Source organism: Nycticebus coucang, unplaced genomic scaffold (assembly GCF_027406575.1).
Source record: "Nycticebus coucang isolate mNycCou1 unplaced genomic scaffold, mNycCou1.pri scaffold_43, whole genome shotgun sequence".
NCBI lineage: Eukaryota > Metazoa > Chordata > Mammalia > Primates > Lorisidae > Nycticebus > Nycticebus coucang.
The window spans coordinates 1,311,927-1,334,199 of record NW_026515577.1 but is presented as its reverse complement, the minus strand read 5'-3'; positions in this window follow the sequence as shown (position 1 = coordinate 1,334,199).

Genomic DNA, 22,273 nt, shown 5'->3' with positions numbered 1-22,273 from the left:
TGACACCTATTCTACTGATACTGGCTTTTATTATTGAGAAGGAAGGAATCCTCCCCAATGAAGATAGTTTCACCTTCATATCAAAGCCAGGAAAGGACACACACAAAAGAAAACTACAGATCAATATCCCTTAGGAACACAGATGCAAAAGTCCTCAACAAATTACTAGCAAACTAAATTCAACAGCACATCAAAAAGGTAATAGACCATGACCAAGTGGGTCTTATTCCAGGGATGCAAGAATGCTTCAACATATGAAGATCAATAAATGTGATTAATTACATACATAGAATTCAGGACAAAAATGATATGATTATCTCAATACACGCAGAAAAAAACTTGATAAAATTCAGCATTCCTTCCTGATAAAAATACTCAACAAACTTTGCATAGGAAATGCATGTGTGTATACTTATTTTTAGAAATAAATAAAAGAAGTGGATCAAACATAAAAAAAACTGAGAAAAAGGGCGGCACCTGTGGCTCAGTCGGTAAGGTGCCGGCCCCATACACCGAGGGTGGCGGGTTCAAACCCGGCCCCGGCCAAACTGCAACCAAAAAATAGCAGGTGTTGTGGCAGGCGCCTGTAGTCCCAGCTACTTGGGAGGCTGAGGCAAGAGAATCGCTTAAGCCCAGGAGTTGGAGGTTGCTGTGAGCTGTGTGATGCCATGGCACTCTACCTAGGGCCATAAAGTGAAACTCTGTCTCTACAATAAAAAATAAAAAAACCTAATAAAAACTATATATGACAAGCGTACAGCCAATATGGTCATGATTAGGAAAAGTTGAAAGTATTTCTTCTTAGAACAGGAACAAGAAAAGGAAACCCACGATTTCCACTTCTATTCAAAATAGTATTTGAAGTCATAGCCAGAGTAGGCAGTCAAGAGAAATAAATAAAGGGTATCCAAATTGGGAAAGAGAAGCTCACACTATCCCTGTTTGGGATATGAAATTGTATTTAGAAAACACAAGAGAATCCACCAAAATTTCCTAGAATTAATAAATAAATTCAGTAAAATTGCAGGTTACAAAATCAATGTACATGAATTAGTAGCATGAGTAGCATTTAACTAATAACATTCAAGGTAAGAGTCAAATCGAGGACTCAATGTCATTTAAAATAGCTCCAAAGAACATAAATTACTTAGGAACATACCTTCTCCAGGAGGTGAAAGATCCCCGCAAGAACCACAAAATACTGATGACAGAAGTCATAGATGACACAAATAAATGGAGCAATCATCCCATGCTTACGGGCTGAAAGACTCAACATTGTTAAAGTGTTGGTACTGCTCAAAGTGATTTGCAGATTCAATGCAATTCCCGTTAAAATACCAATGTCATTTTTCACAGATCTAGAAAAAGTAATCCTAAACTTCATAAGGAACAAAGAGAGCCCAAATAGCCCAAACAATTTTAAGTAATCATATTACTTGACTTCAAAAGAGTCTACAAAGCTGGAGTAACAAAAACAAGTATAATGATGGAGACACAGACCAATGAAACAGAATAGAGAACTTAGAAATAAAACCACATAGCTGTGATCAAGTGATTTTTGACAAGACAGACACAAATATACACTGGACAGAGGACATCGTATTGTATTTATTATGTAAATTAAAGTCACAATGAGATTTCACCAGTACTAACAAATTGAAACTAACCAGTGGCACACAAGTGCACAGATGGAAGTAAATGTCATTGTAGGTTAAGTCGGAGGGAGGATAGGGGAGGGGAGGGGCCAAAACCTACCTGATGTGTATAATGAACCCTGTTTGGGTGATGGGCATACTTATATCCCTGACTCAAGCCATGCAAGAAAAACATTTGTACCCCTTAATATTAATATGTTGAAATTAAATAAAAATTAAAAAGTACAACTATTCTAATATTATTTAAACAAACACAGTGAGATAACACACTATCAGAATGGCCATTAATAAAAAAATCAAAAAACAAAGATGGCAGTGTGGATGCAGTGAAAAAGGAATGCTTATATACTGCTGGTGGGACTAAGTATAACCTGTATGAAAACGGTACGAAAACTTCTCAAAGAACTAAGAGTAGACATGCTTTTCGATCTAGCAACCTCACTACTGTCTGTCTACCCAAAGTTAAGGAAGTCATTATATAAAAAAGACACTTGAGGGCGGCGCCTGTGGCTCAGTCAGTGGGGCACCAGCCCCATATACCGAGGGTGGTGGGTTCAAACCTGGCCCCGGCCAAACTGCAACCAAAAAATAGCCGGGCGTTGTGGCGGGCGCCTGTAGTCCCAGCTACTCCGGAGGCTGAGGCAAGAGAATCGCTTAAACCCTGGAGTTGGAGGTTGCCGTGAGCTGTGTGAGGCCACAGCACTCTACCGAGGGCCATAAAGTGAGACTCTGTCTCTACAAAAAAAAAAAAAAAAGACACTTGACTCAAATGTTTATCACAGTACAATTCACCTTGGCAAAGGTAGGGAATTGACTTCAGTGTCGATCGACTGATGAGTGGATAAAGAAAACGTGGGACATACATGCCGTGGAGTGTTACTCAGCCACGCAGAAGAATGAAGCAATGTCTTTTGCAGCAACTTGGATGGAACTGGAGGCCATTATCCTAAGTGAAGTAGTTCAGGAAAGGAGAAACAAACAGCACATGTTCTCACTAAAAAGTGGGAGCTAAATAATGAGTACCCATGATCATAAAGTGGTATAAAGGACACACAGAGGGAGGGGGCTGAGGGATAAAAACTTACCTGCTGGGTACAATGTCCACTGTTCTGGTGATAGGCAAACTAAAAGCCTTGAGTTCAGCGTTATATGATTAATTCATCCATGTAAGGAAAACACTTGTACTTCCCTTAATATTTGAAAGTAAAAATAAATGCTTTCTTTTTAAATTCAGTCATCAATTTATTACACATACTTTGCATTATTCCTTAGCTGACCCTACCTTATGCATAGAGATCATTTTAGAAACTTTTTTATCTCTATAGTACTTGATTGGTGCCTCGTACTCAAAGTATTTATTAATTATATGCTGAATATTAATATTAATATTTATTCCATATTAAAAAGCATGTGAAAGTTCTATAGTAATATTATATTTATTATAATAATGCATTTTAACTAGAATTATATAGGGTTTAGTTTTAGATGTTCCCAAATAGATCGTATCAAGATGTTGCTGATGAGTTATTTTTGCAATGTCCCCATGTGACTTTTGAAGGGGGGATGTGGATGTCTTGATTTGGTGCAGAGTATTCTAGATTACTTTCCCTGTTTCAAATGATAATTTGTGAAGATATTCTTATCATGAACCTAGATGGATAATTTTGTGCAGTACTATATCATTTTACATACAAATTTTAATGAGCGGATGCTGTTATCATAACTGTTTCTATTTTATCAGAGTCCTCTTTTAAATAATGTTGTTACTAAGAAAATTTGCATCAACAAAATATAAAGATAGCTGAATGTATAAAAAGTTCTCAGATAGAAATACCCATCAATTAAAGGGAGCTAACCTGCTTCTTCAGTTTAGTATTGTAACTTAATTTTTATGATACATTCCCCAAAGAAGGCTCCACAATAGAATGAAAATCTCACCAAATGTCTTATATTGTGGTAAATATTTGTGCTCTTCATTCCAGAATTGCAAGGATTTTGACAGTTCTATATTTTACCTTTTCTATTGGGTTAATAAATGACGATTCTTAAATCTCATTCTCAAGTCCAAGTAAAATGTCATATTGATTCAATTTCCTATTTCTTCCTATTTTAATGTGACAATAAGTTATTTGGAATGTTGGTTCGTGGAAGCAAAACCAATTAAAGATTATACATTTTATTTGTTTCCTAAATAAGGGTTCCCATTGAGGACTCTGAGTAGATACCAATATATTTCAATTATCCTCTCTATAGCCTGTCATACTCCAACAAAAATAATTAATATAATGTATAAGAAAATAATTTGTAATCTTGTAAAAATGCCTTAGTGATAACCCTGATAAACTTTCCTAAAACTTCTGCTTCATTTTTATAAGATACATTTAAGACTGAATTTTGATGAATATTTTAGTTATCTACTACTGTGATTGGCACTGCAAGTTATATGCACATTTCTAGCTTTTAATTATTTACCAAAAATATATTTTTGTACTATTACATCCAAGACCATTACAAGTGAGCCAGTCTAATTCAACATGAGGTATCGTGAGCATTCTATCTTGACCCATGCATTTTCCCTATTGTCCTGTAGAGTGTGGGCATCAGGCAGGCAGGTGTCTTTGTTGGTTTCTTCTCTGATAAGTCCCAGGTTCCTTGATGAGGCCTGGGGTCATGACAGCCCTCAGTAGACGTTTATCAAATCAATGAATGAAGGGTGGGAGAGGCACCTGGGTGTAGCAGCCCGTATAGCTTATGGCAAGGAGGAGCGAGAGTTACTAGAAACACCCGTATAGCTAGATAATGGAACACCTTGGTGAAAAGGGCTTGGGAAAGGATTTGGCTCTCTTAACCAACAAGAGAGCTCCTGAGAGGAGAGTATGTGTGATTGGCAGTCTCTACACATGTGGTGTTAAGAGCCCCGGGATTGCGTCTATATTAGGCTGGAGGAGCAGACAGTGGGAGGTGAACTTGTCATTCTTTCACGGGCCTGCTCACTCTGACTCTGTCGCTTCTCCTGCCTGCTGAACGCCTGCACGGTGTCTCACTGCTAAAGACTGGTAAGACTTATTCTTCTAAAACTACTTCTTTCCCTCAAAGACTGTTGATCTCTCTCTCTCCCTTCTGCTAAAGCAAATAGCCCTCAGGCACCTAAAAGCAACTGTTCCTGAGATAGATAGCAAAGCAGTTCCGCCTCAGGAACCTAGATAAGCCTGGGCCAGAGACCTGGCTGGTCCCAGGCCCGACCAGTGGCAAGCAGACGTGGGCTCTCAGGGTGCACTTGTTTCCTTCTCCCTCCATATCACCCTGAATCCGAGCCATAATCCTTAAAATTTCAAATCATCCTCTCTCACCTTCTCACGAAAAATCAGATTAATATCATGTTCCTATTCTCATTTATAATGACATGTCATCCACAAAGCTGAAATAAGTGGTTATCCACCAAATCAAAATTCCACTGTTTTCATTAGTATTACACAAAAATTATTCCATTATTACTATATGAGTTCTGACAATTAAGTTGACAAACCCCTCCTAGAAAAAGTGCTACATACCTTATTGCTAACTATCACTACAGTCACCTTCAAAGTCGTCCCCTAGGGAGCTCTGAACCAATGCCATCATCAAGCCCACTTTTAAAGCACTTTTTCTAGGGTAAGTTTGTCAGCTTAATTGTCAGACCTTCTTACTATTTCTAATTTTATCAACAAATATCTGTGAAATTTGTTTCTTTTTCTCTTCTTATATAAATACCTAAATAATTTTCTTGATTTTTCCTCTTGGCCTGAAAAGCCTAAAATATCTGCCTCTTTACAGAAAATTTTTATATTTCTGGTGTAAACAACATGTCAACATCTGTGAAATGCAGGTAAAGCAAGCCTTAGAGGAGTGTTATCACTTTAAACACTTATATTAGAAAGAAACGTTCTAGAAAAATGAATTCATCTTAAAAAGTTCAAAAAAGAAGATAAAAGTATGACCATTAATAGCAAAATGATGGAAGTGTCAGAATTTAGGATCAAATGCAGTGGTCAAAACTAGGGGTGAAATAAAAAATTTATGCCCACACAATGTGGATAATGGAGCTGTAATGCATACTCTAATTACTAAGGGCCAATTCCTAAGAATGCAGAAGCAATATATGAAAAAAATAACTTAGAATTGAAATTCTAGGTGATTTAAAAAATTTGACATGTAATTTTACATGTTATATTTCAATATACACATCCAATATGTAATGATCAAATTAAGGATACCTGTCACCTCACACATTTATTATTTATTTATGATGGGAATATTTAAAATCCTCACCTACTAGCTATTTTGAAATATTTACTGAATTGTTAACTGTGGTTGCTAGTGCTATCAAGTGCTGAAACATAGTCCTTCCACATAACCATAACTTAGTATCTGTTACCAACCTCCCCGCCTCCCCAGCCTGTGCTGACCATTGTCCTTTTCTCCACTTCTATGAAATCATTCATTTTAGCTTCCACATATAAGTGAGACATGCAGGAATTGTCTTTCTGTGTCTGTTTAATTTCACTTAACGTACCATCTTCCAGGTTTATCCATGTTCCTACAAATGACAGAATCCCATTCTTTTTTATGGCTGAATAATACATTGTCGGGTCTATGTGTCACACTGTATTATATAGTCATCTATTGATGGACACTTACTGTTAGAAAAAACAGACGGCAAATGCTCCAGGAGATTTTTTTAAACACATGAGAAATAAAGAGAAGAAATGAATGGATATTAATGTGATATAGTTGTCTTATACAAGTTAGAGAGATTTCATACAGGGTTGAATGCTTGATGTTAAATAAAAAGTATATTTAAATTATTTTGCTCAATATTTGAGTCAAATAGAAGATTAGAACAAGGCTTAATATTAATTTTCACAATACATTTGAAGAGGATAAATTTATTTCTAGTTTTGGACAAAATAAAAATGTAGCTAAAAGCCATTTACAAGGACACAGGCCAAAAACAAAGTGATGGCACAATACACGCTGAGTATGTTGAGAACCAGACTAATCTTTTTACATGGACCACTTCATTTAATCCTCAAAATGACATTATGAGCTGAGCACGATTACTGACCCACGAGTTTGACTGCAGAGACTGTACTTGTAATAGCTATATTGTGTCAAAGAGAAAGTAAATGCATGGTATAAAAATCTATCAGAAATAGGTTAATAAAAAGATAGCCTAGCAGTTGTAAAATCAGAATTTTCAGCTGAAAAGCATTACATGGGATGAATGAAGACAAAAATTATAGTCCATGAAGAGCATGGATAATTCATTCTACCACTACTAATAGTTTCTCAATATACAAAACAAAAATTATGTGACATACAAGGAGACATTTATAATCCAATTTGAATATTATCACACTCACCTTCTAGAATCCAAAGATATAATTTGAAAAACCTACCCCACAAAAATGTAAGTACAAGAATAGTTTTGATATAAAGGGCACACGGTTATTTAGCACAATGAAAGATTAATATCAATAGTGTATGATTAACTCCTTGTATTCAATAAAGATGACAAATCACTGAATCACTGCATAGAAAAGTGTGCAAAACAGATGTAAGGACATTAACAAAATGTTTACATCTGTAAGACAATGGCTTATCTCATAGTAAGTAGGGAAACAAACTATACAATCGATATAAATATGTATATGATATAAATCCACCACATTGGTAAAATAAATAGATTGATGTTATAAAGATAAAGCAGAAATGGTTCATTTGTGAATAGATGGCTTTCCACAGACCATTCGAAGAACAATTCAGTAGTGCCTATCGAATATGAGGTCGCAAATCCTGTGACCAGCGCCTCTGTCTTTATGGCATCTATCATGCCATGTACCATAAGGCATATATGTACAAAAAGCCCTTTGCGACCTTGTTTGTTATAATCACAAATTGGAGACAACCTGAATGTCTGCCCATGAGAGGGTGCTGAAAAGTTCAAGTCCATCATTTTTTGTCTTATACTCCACAGATGTGAAAGGGCACGAGAGGAAGCTGAACACACTAGTACATACAATGAAGACTACAAAGTGATTTTAATAAGTTAAAAAAGAAAAAAGGCATCCATCTCTTTTTCCATATATATACTAATATATAGTTTCTATTTATATACACTAATTAGTATGGAGAGATACACCCTAACTATTAAGGGTGGTTGATATGGGGGACGAGTTTACAATCCCTGGCCTGGAGGAAGGAGAAATTTCTGCTCCCACTTCAGTCCTGGGTGGTTCTACTGTTTAACCAAGTGCGTGACATTACATATTACTTTTGTAAGTTAAATAAAACACGGATGTCTTCCAAAGCCCATAAAATATTACTTGAGTAGGCTAATAATGTTTTATGTCGACCTTTAATTTTGCATTTTTCAAGAAATTATATTTTTAATATGAATCTGTAAAGACTTCAACGATGTTAGGAATTTTAAAATCTATTTCAATGCTGAATTAGCTTGTGCGGTTACATTTTTAGTTGTTACGGATATCAGATTGTTATTGACTTTGTACTCTTGAGGATTTATTTTCAATTTTACTAGATAAAGTCAGTCTCCTATTTTTTTTTTTTTTTTTTTTATCACATGTCTGGCAACAAATACCTGGAGTGAGTTGTAGTGGTAACAAGATAGCTTCTGACAGGGGGGCAGTGGGAGTTAGAGCTGTTGGTGTTTTGTTGCTGATACAAAGCACAGAATTGGCCCCTGAATACAAAGCGGCTCTTCCGCAGGTGCCTGGCCCGGGTCTGTCTTATCCGGAGCACGTTCACACCGGCAAGAGGCAGGGACTGACCTGCATTACAAGGGACCCTCGGATGGTGCCGACCACACCCCAAAGCAGAGATGGTCACCCCTTAGTAAACTCCCCCGGATTCCTTTGCACATTTGCCTGAGGTCACCACCCCGGGTGCCCGGACAGGGAGTTTCAGCCTCATCAGCTTCACACACAGGCCCCGCCAGGGCCTTGTCCGGGAGGGACCCTGAATAGCGTCGGGGCCCCTGACACACCAAAGGGTGTGGTGACATCATTTGTTATTCCTGCTTCGGCTCGTTTCTTCTCTCGCTGGACACACCCCTGGTGGGTACCCACCTGTGACGGATAGGCTCTGGGTCGAGGAACAGGCTACGGGTCTGGTCGGTCACCTGCTGGTCACCTGCTGGTTTACTTCTCCGTGTGTGTGGGGGGGTTGTCTCTCACTCGGGGTTCACTCGTTACAGTCACGTGGGCAGGAAGGAGAAGAGGCCCCTGGAGCCCCGCGCCCACCCTGGGTGCAGAGATGGAGACGGTGCATGGAGCTCGGGGTGCAGGGACATCGCCTTGTCCTTCCTGTCACTGGACCTAACTCGGGCCTCCAGCTTTGCTTTTTGTTCCTAAACTGTGGGCTCGTCAGGGTCTGTGAGTCCCTCCGGGGACCCGGGGACCTCAGGCTTCCAGACCTCGCAGGTTCCTCGCTCCTTCCGCTGCAAGGGGCAGACTCTGGGGTCTAATTTGAGTCACTGGTGGTGCCCATGTCTCCTGCTATTTCCCTACCTTTATTTCCAGTGCTGACCGAGAGTCATTGTGTTTTACATAATTAGTTCCTCAGAGGCATCTTTTCAGTTCTCTCGTCTGCATTTATTTATTTCACGGCTCATTATCCCTCTGAGCTGATGGTCGGGACACAAGGCAAAGCGCACTCCCGGGTTGGGACCACGGTGTGGACTCGCTGGAGGGTTTTCCGCTGAAAAGGAAAACCAAGGAGCAGCAGAGGGAGCTCCGGCCCTGGAGCAGTGAGGGAGGGAAGGAGAGAGTGTGGGTCCCAGTGTCCTAGGGGCTGGCAGGTGAGGCTGAGGAGGGGTCAGACTTAGATGGCCGGGTCCTGGGTATCCATCCCTCCACAGGGCTGTTGTACTGCGAGTTGATGCAAAGCTACTGTCTGGCTTCTCATACAGAAGGCAGTGGGCAGACAGAATACAGTGCTGTGGTAATAAGAGTGATCATCTTAAGCCACTTAAAGGGAGGGTAATGGTTGACTTGGGATTGTTGAAGGCAGAAAGGTCACAGGGTAGTCACAGCATGGGACATAAGCTGAGGGAGCTGGCTGTGCAAGTAACAGGGGGCAGCCTGGCTCAGGCAGCGCAGTGGGCAGTCCTGGCAGAGAGGCTTGTAGAAGAGCTGGAAGCAGGACAGCCGCCCCAGGGGTGTCCAAGCTTGTTCCGCCAAAAGCAGCTTGTCCATTTCTGTGGCCACCCCTGGCAGAATGCTGACCCACATCTCCCTGGCCACCTCTGGCAGGATGCTGACCCACACCTCTGCTTTTTCCTGTGGTTGAAGTGGCATCTGGGCAGATGACTCAGGATGTGTGTTTGCAGGAAAATGTAAGGGAGGGGCTACACCCAAGCCCTGTAAGCACCCCGTTCCTTCCCTCAGCCCAGGAAAGCCCAAGGGGTAGCTCTGTTCTTAGATGCATGTATTGCTTGAGCTTTTAACTTTTTAAAAAAGTTTTGCCTTTCATAACTTATGATGCTTTTCTTTTTTCTGCATCTGCTGAAAGGTTAAAAGAAAATGATAAGAAAAATAGTTTATCCAAATACTATTTTATAATGAATCAAAATAAAAATAGCATCCCTCTCCTCTTTCATTAGAAATTAAGTCCTGTTTGTTAAAAACTGTCTCTTCTTCAATCCTGTTTACTGAACTACACTTGTTTTGAACCTACCTGGAAATAATGGTGATAATGACTAAAACTTGTTAGGAAAGTCTAGCTGCCTTGAATCCCTTATTGTATGTTTCAAAAACATCCTGCCTGTAGTCTTTGAATATAAAACAACAGGTCTGCAACATGGAGAGATGACCAGCTCCCCCAGGCTTCAGGGAGCACTCACAGGTTCCTGCTCTGAAACCTGCTGTTTTTCTGGCCCATCTCCATGGGGTCTGCCTCCTACATCCAACCCCCTGGGTCTTCCCAGATATCCAGCAAGCACTGGAGACATTCCCATTCTAAAAGCTCCACAAGTTTGATCTCTTCTGACCCTATACAGATACCCTTGATCACATTTTCTTGTCTAATTGCAATAGCTAAGACTTTCATTACAATGTTAAAAAACAGTGGAGACAGGTGATGTCTGTGGCTCAAAGGAGTAGGGTGCCCGCCCCATATGCCGGACGTGGTGGGTTCAAACCCAGCCCCGGCCAAAAACTGCAAAAGAAAAAAAAGGAAAAAAAACAGTGAAGAGAATGGGTAACCTTGCCTGGTTCCTGATCTGAGTGGAAATTATTTCAATTTAACTCCATTCAATATGATATTGGCTGTGGGTTTGTTGTAGATGGTCTCTATCAGTTTAAAAAATGTCTCTTCTATACCAAATTTCTTAAGTGTTCTGATCATGAAAGGATGCTGGATATTCCAGGGAAAACACTTGAAGAAATCAGCCTGGGTGAATATTTTGTGAGGAGGACACCCTGGGCAATTAAAACAACACCAAAAATACACTACTGGGACCTGATCAAACTAAAAAGCTTCTGCACAGCCAAGAACACAGTAAGTGAAGCAAGCAGACAGCCCCCAGAATGGGAGAAGATATTTGCAGGTTATGTCTCCGAAAAAGGTTTAATAACCAGAATCCATAGGGAACTCAAACATATTAGCAAGAAAAGAACAAGCGATCCCATCTCAGGGTGAGCAAGGGACTTGAAGAGAAACTTCTCTGAAGAAGACAGGCACACGGCCTACAGATGTATGAAAAAATGGTCATCATCCTTAATCATCAGAGAAATGCAAATTAAAACTACTTTGAGATATCATCTAACTCCAGTAAGATTAGCCCATATCACAAAATCCCAAGACCAGAGATGTTGACGTGGATGTGGAGAAAAGGGAACACTTCTACACTGTTGGTGGGAATGCAAACTAACATGTTCCTTTTGGAAAGATGTTTGGAGAACACTTAGGGATCTAAAAATAGACCTACCATTCGATCCTACAATTCCTCTACTAGGTATATACCCAGAAGACCAAAAATCACATCATAACAAAGATATTTGTACCAGAATGTTTGGTGTAGCCCAATTCATAATTGCTAAGTCATGGAAGAAGCCCAAGTACCCATCGACCCATGAATGAATTAATAAATTGTGGTATATGTACACCATGGAATATTATGCAGCCTTAAAGAAAGATGGAGACTTTACCTCTTTCATGTTTACATGGATGGAGCTGGAACATATTCTTCTTAGCAAAGTATCTCAAGTATGGAAGAAAAAGTATCCAATGTACTCAGCCCTACTATGAATCAAATTTATAGCTTTCTTATGAACACAGTAAGTAAAGCAAGCAGACAACACTCAGAATGGGAGAAGAAAACAGTAAGTAAAGCAAGCAGACATTCTTATGAAAGCTATAACCCAATTATAGCCCAAGAAGAAGGGGAAAAGGGGAGAAAGAGGGGAGGGGAGGAGGAAGGATGGGTGGAGGGAGGTAATCTGTGGGACCACACCTACGGTGCATCTTACAAGGGTACACATGAAATTTACTAAATGTCTTAACACAATAACTAAGAAAATGCTGCGAAGGCTATGTCAACTAATTCGATGAAAATATTTCAAATTGTGTATAAAACCAGCACATTGTACCCCATGATTGCATTAATGTACACAGCTATTATTTAATAAAAAAATAAATAATAGCTCCACAACTGTGCTTCTTTTGACTGAGTCCTCATTTCTGTATTCAGATGCACAATCTGCCAAAGTACAATCTACCCGCTACCCACCCACTCCTTCCTCCATCCAGTTAGTGTCACCACCTGCTTCTGCTGCCCCCAAATGGTTTTCCAGGTTTACCTTTGCTCTTCTTGGTCCCCACAGGTACCTTGTTGGCTCTCTGTCTGGGGGTACTGCTATCTCCTTCCCCCCACCCCACTCTGTCCCATATTGCAGCTAGATCACCATTGGAGAGCGGCATCTGTGGCCCCCACCATGTGGCTTCCTGCCTTAATCCCACCCACAACCATGCTTTGGCAACATCCAGACTTCTTAACAAGCAATGTGTTTCATACTGATGCGATGCCTGAATTTCTTGTGTTCTCACATGTGTGTGCGTGGGAGTGCGCTTTACAGTTCTGTGGCAGACACAGAAAGTGTGCAAAGTGAAGAAGTCTGGGCAATACATTTAAAAGACTAAAATAATGTATCTCAACATACAACTGGGTCTGCAATCTCTAATCAAATATTTTAATGAGTAGATTGAGAAATGGTATAAATAGATTGGCAAGAACAGTTATCTACCTACCCACCTCTCCCTAACGCCTAAGTCAGGGGTTACAGAAATATCTAGTCAACTGTCTGGACTCTGTAGGGATAGTCCATGGCGTGGCTGGTTTTCTCCATTGCTGCCACTAACTGTGCTATGTCAAGTCTCCCTTCCCCATTTTTTTGCTGATCCTGGAATGTCATTTTGACCATATCCACTAGCTTTTACATAGGCATTCAATTGAAACACTCAATCTTTTGTCCATCCCAAAGTTACTGTCTCACCCGTGGATGGTCAGGCCAGGCTGGTGGCTCCAGGGAGCTGCAGCAGTGAGGGGTCCGTATGCTGCCTTACTCCTCTTCCTTCCCCTTCAGCACTGGTGGGTGTAGGCTGTGGGGATGAAGCAGTGTCTGTATGTCTCTGCCCCTTCCCTGCGCAGACCCCGACACTCTGGTTGAAGGTTCAGGGTAGTATGGATGGGAAACGCCAAGCGCATCCTTATTTTGTTAACATTGTGCAGTTGAACCTGTCTCCACTGCCTCTGAGGACGGGGTGAATGGGTAAGTTATTTTGGAGTCCAAAAGGTGAATGTTTAGGATGAAGGTGAGTAGAAATCTCAATATCTCTGTTAGACACATTGGCAGAGGAGAGCAGTCCAGATTTTGCAAAGTATGACAGTAAGAAGGCAAGGTCTTGTTATCCATTGCCACATTCCATCAGAGTGAGCAGGTGGAAGCAGTGTAAGCGGATGGAGCGTTCCCTTCACTGAGGACATTCACGGTGACTGTGTCTAGTGGAAGCTGAATGATGAGATAATAAAGAAACCAGTCTCCAGCACACAGAGCTCACCCATGCATGGGTCTACTCTTTTAACTGACATCATAGCAAAAGCTTTCTGAGCTACCAGGACTGCGATGCAGAAGAGACACAAATCCACTGGAGCAAGAAGTGCACACGTGCTTTTAAGTGTAGAGAATATTTCTGGAAAGATGCACCTTTAGGTTAGTGGAAGAGATTCATTTTCACTATTTGCTCTTTTACTTCATTGAAATTTTGTACTGTCCGTGCATTACATTTTGAAAATTAGATACAATGGAGAGAGAGAGAAAGAGGGGGGAGAGAGATGTTATAAAGTCATTTATAATTTTTTATTTTTTTAAATTTCAGATTAATATAAGGGTATATGTGATTAGGTTACATTGTTTACATTTGTTAGGAAAAGTCCAAGTTGTATTTGAATCCTTCACCCAAGATGTGTACCATGTACCCTACAGTGTACCTTACTGAGCCCCTCTCCCAACCCTCCTTCCTTTTGAATTTAATGTTTTCCTCTCATGTGGGCCTGTAGTTATTCATCTATTAGTTTCAAATTAGTATTGAGTATAGGGAATGCTTGTTTTTCCATTCTTGAGATACTTTGCTAAGGAGAATGTTCTTCAGCTCCATCCAGGTAAATACAAAAGATATAAACCTCCATCATTTTTATGGTTGAGTAGTATTCCATACATATAGCATAGTTTATTAATCCATTCATGGTTGGATGGACACTTGGGTTGTTTCCACATCTTTTGATTGTGAATTGAGCTGCTATAAATATTTGAGTCCAAATGTCCTTATAGTAAAATGATTTTTTTCTTCTTAGTAGATACCTAGTAATGGGATTTCAGGATCAAATGGAAGGTCTACTTTTAGCTCTTTGATGATTCTCCACACTTTCCAAAAAGGCTGTGCTAGTTTGCAGTCCTGCCAGCAGAATGTAAGTGTCCCCTTCTCTCCACACTCACTCCAGCACCTGCAGCTTGGGGATTTTGTGCTGCGGGTTTTCTCACTGGGGTTAGCTGCTATCTCCAGGTGGTCTTTATCTGCATTTCTCTGATGCTTAGGGTGATGAGAATGGACAAGAAACACATGAAAAATGCTTATCGTCCCTAAAATTTAATTTTTTTCTTTGATTGAAGATTAAATAAAATCAGGCAGTAGGCTTCACTGGGTCCATGGGCCAGTTTGCCACCCTCTGCTGTGAGTGTAGGGCTCAAAGCTGGAATCTCTCTTGATAGAAATATATGCCTGGATCCCTTGAAAAAAATATCCAGTGTGGGAGTTGTATCAAATGAACTAAATTATGAATTAATTATTTTCTACACATACCATTATAGTTGGTACAAATACCACTATAATTTTCATTGTAGTTGCATTTATTTCATGACCCATTCTTTATATTCTATACCTCCATATTTCATGTCAGTATATTAGAGAATGTACTTTAAAAAAAATAATAAACAGTTTTTTAGAGCAGATTTATGTTTATAGACAGGGCAGAGAGCTCCCTTTTCATCTTCCCTCTCATTCCCTCCCCCTTTTCTTGTATTATTAATATTTTGCTGTGGTACCTTTGTTATAATTGATGAATGAACATTGATACATTGTTATTAATTCAAGGCCATAGTTTACACTTGGGTTCAATTTTCTGTTGGACAATTTGAAGAGGCCTGCAGAAGTGTCTGATGCTTTAGAGCAGGGCTCCATGCACTTTTCTTTAAAGCTCCAGTTAGTAAAAATTTTATACTTTATGGGTCACATTGTCTTTGCTGCAACTACTCAACTCTGCCTGCAGAGGGAAGGCAGCCATAGCCAATATACCTGTATAAACAAATGTCTTTATAAGGCTTTATAAAGCTTTACTTACAAAAGTGGGCCGTGTCCAAGGTATGCATTCCTCAGCAGCGGCCCCCCAATTTAGAATCTGGGAGGCTGTGCTAATACGATGTATTTTATTGTCACTGCAATGGGAAGCCCTGCAAGTGCCATCTTCTGACCTTGAGTTTTATTGGGTAACCATACTTCTGGCTTGTCTATGATGAAGACGTTACACAAGAAGAATGTGAGCAAGAAGAGAGAATGTTAGTGAATCCCAATGAGGGCTAATGATGGCTTAGGCCAGAGGCTGGTGAGCTATGGCCCACAGAACAAATCTAACCAAGTCCTGTTTTTCTTTGGCCAGAGACATAAAAATGGTTTTTACATTTTTCAAATGTTGTAAAAAAGAAAAACTAGGCAACAGAGACCACAGGTGACTATAAAAGTCTAAAATATTTACTTCTTGGCCCTTTAAAGAAAATGTTTATGTAATCCTGTCAATGCAGAAGACAGTTTGCAAATAGGGATGAAAAGTAGGGATACCCTGGATATGCAGGGATGAGAGAAAGGGTGAGTCAGCATGACTACTAGTTTTCTGGAGTTAGCACCTGTTTTAACAGAGCTCATGGCTTTTAATCCTTTTCTTACTCTGTAAATGCCTAAATGTCTTGCTCCATCTGGGAATTCAAGACTTCGATACTCACCTTCCTACTCATCATTTGCACCTGTATTTCAAATTTTAGATGTTCAAAATGGAAATTTTTGATATCCTTCTTTAAGTCATCCAAACCTCAATAAATGACATCTCCATCCATCTCTTTGCTCGGCCCCACTCTGCAAAATCTTTACTTGTCCACATCCCATCCATCAGCAAACGCTGTTGCTGTTTTTCCAAGGTGTTTCCAAAATCCATCCACTGCCAGTGTCTGCATCACTATACCCTGTCCAAGCTATCCTCTCTTATCTGCAGATGGTGCTTCTCACCAATATTCCTGTTCTTCAGTTGTTTCCTTTACTCCAATTCTATAATCAAGACATCTATATTGTCCTATTAAAACATAATTCAGATCAGGACCAGAAAAGGCAATTTTGGATAAGGACAAACAAGAGCTTAAATAGTCAAATATAATGATTTATTATGAAGCTATAGTAATTATGGCCAATACATCAATGGAATAGAATAGAAGGCTCAGAAGTAACTCACCCATATATGATCTTGTGATTTAAGACTCAGCTTTGCAGTTAGGGAAAGAAAGCATTTTGAAAAAAAATAGATTTGATATAATTGGCTGTCCATATGGAAATAAAAAGTGTTGACTACCTACATAAAATTATATACAAAAATCAACTTCAGATATAGCCTTAGGAAGTAGAAATAAAATAATAAAATTTTTCAGAAAAAAATAAGGAGAAATCTTCAAGACATTGAAGTCAGCAAAGATTTCTTTTTTTTTTTCTTTTCTTTTATTTTTCTTGCAGTTTTTTTTTTTTTTTTTCCGGCTGGGGCCGGGTTTGAACCTGCCACCTCTGGTATGTGGGGCCAGCACCCCACTCCTTTGAGCCATAGACATCTCCCAGTAAAGATTTCTTCAAAGAGAATAGACACAGATGAAAAACTATCCCTACAGGATGAAATAGCAATAAACCAGGCTGTGTTAAAATTATGAACTTATATTCATCAAAGACATTATTTACAGCATTTATACACATCACAAACTGTGAAAAGATATTTGCAATACATATATTTGAAAAAGGGCTCATACACACCGATTTACTTAAATAAAAGCAGAAGAGCTAATAAATCTGGCAAAAGATTTGAACAGATACTTCACAAAAGAGAACATTCATGGGGCCAAAAACATTAGAAAAGACGTTCATCAATGGGAACACCTGCCAGTATCAGTAAAACGAGAAAGAAAGGCAGTATCTGATGCTGGGAGGTGCAGCGTGAGTAGGGCTCGCAAACTAACTTCCTTCCTTTTTTCCTTCCTTCATTCCCATGAATATCTTGTGTATTGAATGTAGTTGAAATAGTTGAGGTTCTACAGATGAAGTCTGGATCGCTGGGGAAAGGACTCCAAGGAGGCTTAACCTTCACTGTGTCCTCACAGAGGGAAATACAATGTGTAGAAGAGCTCAGACTCCAGGGTGGACCATGATTTGGGTCCTGCCCTCTGTCACCTCCTAGCTGAGAGTTAGGGGAAAGCTGCAGAGTCTCAGAATCTCGGTTTCCTCAGTGGGCACAGACAGATAGTACAGCCCACGTCTAAAGACTGCAGTGAGGATTAAATGAGAAATCAGACTCAGAGGGTCTGTCACTTCTGGGACATGTGGTGACTAATATAATGCTAGTTTCCTCTCTCTCTGCGCAGCGAACCCATCTCCTGGTTACTCCAGATCACGAGGCCCAAGGCTTGCGGACATCTCCTCCCCTCTCTGGTATTGTCTTCACAAATACAGCACACAGGACCAGCATCTTTCCCCCTTTGGAAGGGAGGCTCATGGCTTTCATCAGAAACTTTGTGGTGCATGCACACCATGACAGTCAGCTTCGAGGTTGCACCCTGGGCCTTTCACAATTCTGGGGCGATGGAGTAGATGCTGTGGTAGAGACTGATCGCAGGTCACGTGAGCCTGGAGGCCACATCTGGCTGTTCAGCAGGTGCAGCACAGAAGCAACTGCAGCTATGTGTATGTCCTGCGGTGTCCTGTGTGAGGGTCATTGGCGCTTTAGCAGTCCAGGGCATTACCTTCCTATCATGAGCTCTATGAGGACCCAGCATGCACCTGGCCTGTCCCCTGGTATGGCAGGTGAATCTGTCCTTGCTCCCTCAGCAGACAGACAGGGCTCGCCTTATGGCCCCCGCTCATCATGATGGGATTAGAGTTCGTCTTTCGCGTTGTCTGTATCCAGGCTGCATTTCTAGGAATTCTGATTCCAATCAGGATGTGAAAGTTACCTTTAAAAAAATGGAATAAAGTGGAGCTTTAGAGCTCCTTCATATTTTTCTTGTTTTTATTTTTGACAATTTTTAGTGACAGAAACAGCAGCTTTCACACTGATTATTTGGATATTTTAATGTTTTTCATTATGTATGAATTATTCTTCGCTGTGGTGTGAAACCCTCTGCAAATTACGCTAAATAACACATCTGTCTCATGAAAATCATGGACTTCAGTATCAGTCACAACATTGACTAATGAAGTTTGGAGGCTCAGGAAGCAGTTATGGTTTGTGGCTCTCTCCCTTTGTCTTTCTCTCTCTCTACTTTGTTATCACACTAATGGTAGTTCGGGGAGCACCTGCTAAAAGAAAATTCTCTGGGCTTCTTTTGGGCTGGTGCAGAGGCAGGTCTGTTGTTCTCCCACTGGGGAGACTGTTGGGGGGGGTGAAGTGGGGACCAAGCAGCTCCTGAACAGATGTTCTGTGTCAGAGAATGATTGAGGTGAAAACCAGTGGTAGATTAGGGAAAGGAACTCACACTTCATAGCCTTCTGATTTTAATGTTCTGTGCAGACCCACTGCAGCATTTCCAGGCTAGACAAAAGGGGACCAACCCTAGCTCATGCCAACAAACGCTGAAGCAGCCTCTGTCCTCTAGACAGTTTCTGAGCAAGGTCCACAGGACGTGGCACATTACTTTGTGGGAAAAGGAATAGAGACCTTTCTTTCCACCTAAACCTTGATACTAAAAATCAGGATGGATTGGGGTGACTTTATTCTGTATTCTCAATGGATCACATTGCTTTTTACTGCTTATCACACCAGACTAGTCCAACAGAAAGAAAAGTTGGCTATGGGAAACTGGGAAGCTTTTACTCATATATAATGTTTCCCAGCACTAGCAATATAGGCAATAATTTTAAAGGAAAATGCAGTATGATTGGGGGAAAGGGATCTATCAAAAACTCAGGAAAGGACTTTTGGACCCTCCCTAAAGCAATAGCATGAAAGTGATTTAATAGTAACACAGACTAAATCCCCAAGGTCAATAATTTTATTTGCTATTATGTACAGAATTACCACCTGGGGGGTTCACAGAACATATTAAAAGCCCCCCAATGCATCACTAACAAAGCTTTTCTTGCCTACAAACTGGAGAAACATGAAATCTCCCATCCCTTCAGAAGCAATTCATCCAGTAATGATTTACTCCCACCCGTCCAAGATGACTTGATGACTTGACTCCCACTCAGTGTAATTTGCAGAAGCAAAACTTTGGCTGAACTCCATGGTTTGCTACTGTGTCCCCTCTTGCTGCTCCCAATCCACATGTTACCCCACAGGAGAAATAAGGTGCAAACGCTGTCTGCATGAATGGCTTCAGGATGTTCTGAGCGTGTGGGAATGAGAACTCAAACTTCATGACCTGGAGAGGAAACCTCCTCACGTCACCATCTGATCTCTAACAAAGCAAAAAAAAAAAAAAAAGCATACACTGGGGAAAGAAAACCCTATCCAATAAATGGTGCTGTGAGAAGTGGTGAGTCAGCTGTGAGGAATGCAACTGGGCCTGCATCTGTCACCACTTATAGAAATTAACTCACTGTGGATTAAAGATTTTAATCTAAGACACAAAAGTATAAAAACTGTGGATGAAAGTGGGAGAAAACTCTTAATCTTCTTGGTCTAAGGAAAGAATGGCTGGCAATCTCAGCCACAACACAAATAAAATAAATGGGACCTGATCAAGTTACAAAGCTTCTTTTATTTATTTATTTATATATTTATTTTTTATTAGTATTAGATCATAGCTGTGCACAGTAATGCGATCATGGGGCACCATACACTGGTTTTATAAACAGTTCGACACATTTTCATCACATTGGTTAACACAGCATTCCTGGCATTTTCTTAGTTATTGTGTTAAGACAATCATATTCTGCCTTCATTAAGTTACAGAGCTTCTTAACAGTTAAATACAACATCAACAATGCAAAGAGAGGAGCTGCAGAATGAAAGGAGCTATTTGCATGCTATGAATCCAAAAAAGGGCTAATAACCAGAGTCGACAAAGAACTCAAGCAGATCAACAGGAAAAGATTAGTTAAACCATCGCGTTAATGTACACAGCTATGATTTAATAATAATAATAAAAAAAGATTAGTTAACCCCATAAAAAAACCAGGCAAGATGTATGAATATAAACTTTTCTTATGAGGACAGATGAATGGCCAACAAATGCATGAAGAGATGCTTATCATCCCTAATCATCAGGGAAATGCAAATCGAAGCCGTTTTGAGACCTCACCTAGACTCCGAGAGAATGGCCCACATCACAAAATCAAAGCAACAGATGCTGGCCTGGGTACAGAGAGATGGGAACACTCCTGCACAGCCTCTGTGGAAAGGACTAGGGAGATTCCTCTAAGAACTAAAAGTAGAAGTTGCATTTGATCCTGAAATCCCATTATTAGATATTTACTCAAAACAAAAAAAGCAATTTTACCATAAGCACATTTGCACTTGAATGTCCACAGAAGCATTAGTCACAACTGTAAAGATGTGGAAACAACACAGGTGCCCTTCAACACATGAGTGGATTAACAAACTGTGGTATATGTATACCAGGGAATATCATGCAGCCACAAAAAGACAGAGATTTGTACCTTTGTAACACCCTGGATGGGTTTAGAGAACGTTCTCTTAAGAAAAGTATCCCAAGAATGGAGAAACAAGCACACACGTACTGGTACTTAATTAGAACCAGTAGATTAACAACTACATGCTCACGTAAGAGACGATCTCGATTAAATTCAAATAAGGGGTAGGGGTAAATTCTCACCAATGCATTCTTCCCATGGTGACACGCACACTTCCTGGGTGAAGGGCACAAACCTTACCTTTTGTGGTTTGGACTTTTACCTTACAAAAGAAAACTATGTAACCTAATTGCATGTGCTTCCATATTAACCTAAAATTTAAGAACAATTAACTTTAGAAAAAAAAAAAAAAAAGAATGCAAACTTCCCATTGCCTTCCTCTCCTCAATTCTCCTGACTCTCAGCCCTGGGCTAATCGGAGAGCTCAGACCTCATGCAGCAGCCCCATTGGGTGGGGACAGCCAGTCACAAGCGGTGCTTTGCTTTCTCCACTCCAAGTGAACAGCTACAATTGAAAATCAGAGAGAGTGGCCTTTCCACTCTTCATCTGCAGTATCGTACGCCTTGGTAGGGTGAGCTGTATTTGGCTTTCATGAAGCTGTATTTTCTGAGGATAATCCACCACAGAGGCAGCTTCAGAACTGATTTAAACAGAGCTGCAGAGCCTGCGCCTTGGGAGACAAACTGCATTGTTAAGGAGGTGGGCTCTGGAGAAGCCCAGACTTGGCGCTAAACTCAGTCCTGCTTGTTAGCTATTTAAATGACTTTGCATGGATTACCACAGTTCATTTCTCTGTCAAAAAATGAAATATATGGAAATTCATGGTTGTCTGAGAATTAAATATGATAATTCATATAAAACCTTTCTTTTTTTTTTTTTTTTTTTTTTGTAGAGACAGAGTCTCACTGTACCGCCCTCGGGTAGAGTGCCGTGGCGTGACGCAGCTCACAGCAACCTCCAACTCTTGGACTTACGCGATTCTCTTACCTCAGCCTCCCGAGCAGCTGGGACTACAGGCGCCCGCCACAATGCCCGGCTATTTTTTTTTGCAATTTGGCCGGGGCTGGGTTCGAACCCGCCACCCTCGGCATATGGGGCTGGCGCCCCA